Here is a 2,946-nt window from a genome sequence, read left to right as displayed (position 1 = left end):
AAGCATGCAAAATTCAGAATATAAAAAAATGCAAGGCCTGGTTGCCCACATACATTCCTTAGGTTAAGGTGGATTTAAAGATGCTTATCAGAACCCAGTGAATCAGAAGCTGAAAGGAACACTTTGGTGATCAGCAGACACATTCTCTCACGTAAAAAATGGAGGGAAAGTGAGCACACAGGAACTGGTGAATCTCACAAGGCTAGATTAGGGGTGTACATAGCTCTAATTCCTGGTGCTATTTGCAACTACATATATTTAAAAATACAAGGAGGTAAATACCCAGAACACATTAAGCCCACTGATTTAAACAAAGCATTTCAAGACCGATATACAGAAAGGGAATGAAGTTGTTAACACAGGACAGCAGCACACCTCACATATTTATGTCTAAGCGATTAAATGGAAATAAATGATTGCTCAAAAACTTTAACGCTCAGTTTTCACAAACACAATCAAGTCTATCAAATTTCCGGATTTACAGCAAAATGTACAAGCTAAAAAAGTGTACATTCTTCAGTTTCTCCTATACTTTTTCTTTTTCCCCCTATTTTCAAAACTGAGCACTGGGTATTTTTAACATAAGCCATGTCATATGTACAGTTTAACTATGTTTCTAGAATAAACAAAATCCATAATATTTCAGTAATTCATAGTGTATTTATAAAATGAAAAGTTCTCTATCAAAATACACTTTTCACTGGGAAAAAAGATAGACAAATGGATCTACACAAAGTAAACATTAACTTTGGTAGATTTCAGTGTAGTTCATAACAAGCATATTTGCCCTTATTTCCCCAGAGCTGCTCAACTACCAAGAATTTTAAATATATATATATATATATATATATATATATATATATATACACACACACACACACACTTTTTTTTTTTTTTTGAGATGGAGCGCTCACCCTGTCGCCCAGGCTGAAGTGCAATGGCATGGTTTCAGCTCACTGCAACCTCCGCCTCCTGGGTTCTACCGATTATCCTGCCTCAGCCTCCCGAGTAGCTGGGCTTACACGTGCCTGCCAACACACCCGGCTAATTTTTTGTATGTTCAGTAGAGATGGGGTTTCACCATGTTGGCCAGGCTTGTCTCGAACTCCTGACCTCATGAGCCACCTGCCTCGGCCCCCCAAAGTGCTGGGATTACAGGCGTGAGCCACAGCGCCTGGCCTTAAATATTTTTAACTAAGATTTTATTATGTTGACATTTGTTTCTCATTCCACATCATCTTTAGCCAAGCTCTGAGCACTTATAATTCTCTAATTTTGGGGAGCTTAGTCAGAAGCATCTGGAACACTGGTGGTGGAAGAGTTTGCTGTAAGACCTGCAGTAACTGCTGTGGCTGTCCACACACAGCAATTGCATTTGTCAGATGGTCTACACCCTTCTCATATTCACCTTGAGCTAGTAACTCTTCACCAAGCTGTGTTTCTTCAAGGAAGAATTTCTGAACAGTTTCAGCATCTTTAAGGTTAGGTAAGTTGGAAAACCCAGCTCTCTGCTTGGGAAGCTTCTGTTTCTTCGTTCTCAAAGCCTGTTCTTGAAGCTGGGGTCACTTCGTCTTTTGTGGTCGAAGTAGATGCAGTACCCGATAAAAAGGGCCCAGCATACACTGACGGCGATGGCGCTCTTCCAACCCACAGTCTTCTCTACAATGCAGACCATGGACGGTGGCGGCAGGGACTGCGAAGGAGTGGTGGGCCACGAACCCTCAGGGCAGAGGTTGCCACTCATACCCAACGCCCGCGGGTCAGGGACTCGGAAAGCCTGAGAAAACTTTTAAAGGGCTCATGTGATTAGATCAGGCTTGCCTAGATAATCCCTATTTCTAGGTCAATTGATTGGGGAACTTAATTACATGTGCAAACCCCTTCACCACAGTACCTAGCCTGAATAACTGGGAGAAGGTATGTGGACAACAATGGCTGGGAATGTTGGTGGGTCATCTTAGAATTCCTCCCAGCTACCGGGCACGGTGGCTCATGCCTGTAATCCCAGCACTTTGGGAGGCTGAGGCAGGTGGATCACCTGAGGTCGGGAGTTCGAGACCAGCTTGACCAACATGGAGAAACCCTGTCTCTACTAAAAATACAAAATCAGCCAGGCATGGCTGTGCCTGTCGTCCCAGCTACTCGGGAGACTGAGGCAGGAGAATCGTTTGAACTTGGGAGGCAGAGGTTGCAGTGAGCTGAGATCACGCCACTACACTCCAGCCTGGGCAACAAGAGTGAAACTCCATCTCACACACACACACACACAAAAAAAGAATTATTTCCAGCACATCCTGTGAGGGTCCATCTGGACTCAGGAGTTAGGGATGAGAAAATAACTGGAGTAGTACAACTGCACTGCAGGGACCTGAACCTAGATACTCCTTTCCACACCTTTGCACTTTTTGTTTTCCTTACCTGATTCTCTTGGGTAGTTGGGAATTCTGCACAATGCCCTACACCAAGAGTGGGCAGACACCAACCTGAAGGCACTGCTGTCTCATGGCTATCTAGTGTAGCCCATCTATCTGAGGTCACACTTAACACCTTTATCCTGCATCTGATGGTATTATATACCTTGCCACATGGGCACTGGGCTAGCTTGTCCTCACCCTTGGGTGCAAGTAAATGCAGTTCAACCACTGTGGGGTCATATAAGAAGACTGGGGGTGATGGGGCTACTCCTGTTTTCCTGTTAAGGTGACTGTACTGGGCCAGATGTTATAGATTTTTTCAGAAGAAGCCCCTCACCAGAAATAAGGGAATACCTGAAATTGTAGGAGACAAGTGGAGGGAAGACATACCACCTTGTTCTCGGATCCCTCTGGGAGGACTGTCACTCAGCCATCCCAAATTCTTCCAGCCATCTCTGATTGGCTGCCAGTGGCTCCTTTGCTAATCTGTCACAATACTGGATCAGCCATCAGTTACTACATGCAGCAGAGG

General features: G+C 44.4%; 1 pseudogene; it reads right to left on the bottom strand.

The window, feature by feature from the left end:
* Positions 1-1,224: 1,224 nt before the first annotated feature.
* LOC106993397 (mitochondrial import receptor subunit TOM20 homolog pseudogene) lies at positions 1,225-1,744 on the bottom strand (annotated as a pseudogene).
* Between the last annotated feature and the right edge of the window lie 1,202 nt (positions 1,745-2,946).

This window comes from Macaca mulatta, chromosome 14 (genome assembly GCF_049350105.2).
Source record: "Macaca mulatta isolate MMU2019108-1 chromosome 14, T2T-MMU8v2.0, whole genome shotgun sequence".
Lineage (NCBI taxonomy): Eukaryota > Metazoa > Chordata > Mammalia > Primates > Cercopithecidae > Macaca > Macaca mulatta.
This window is presented reverse-complemented; position numbering and strand designations above follow the sequence as displayed.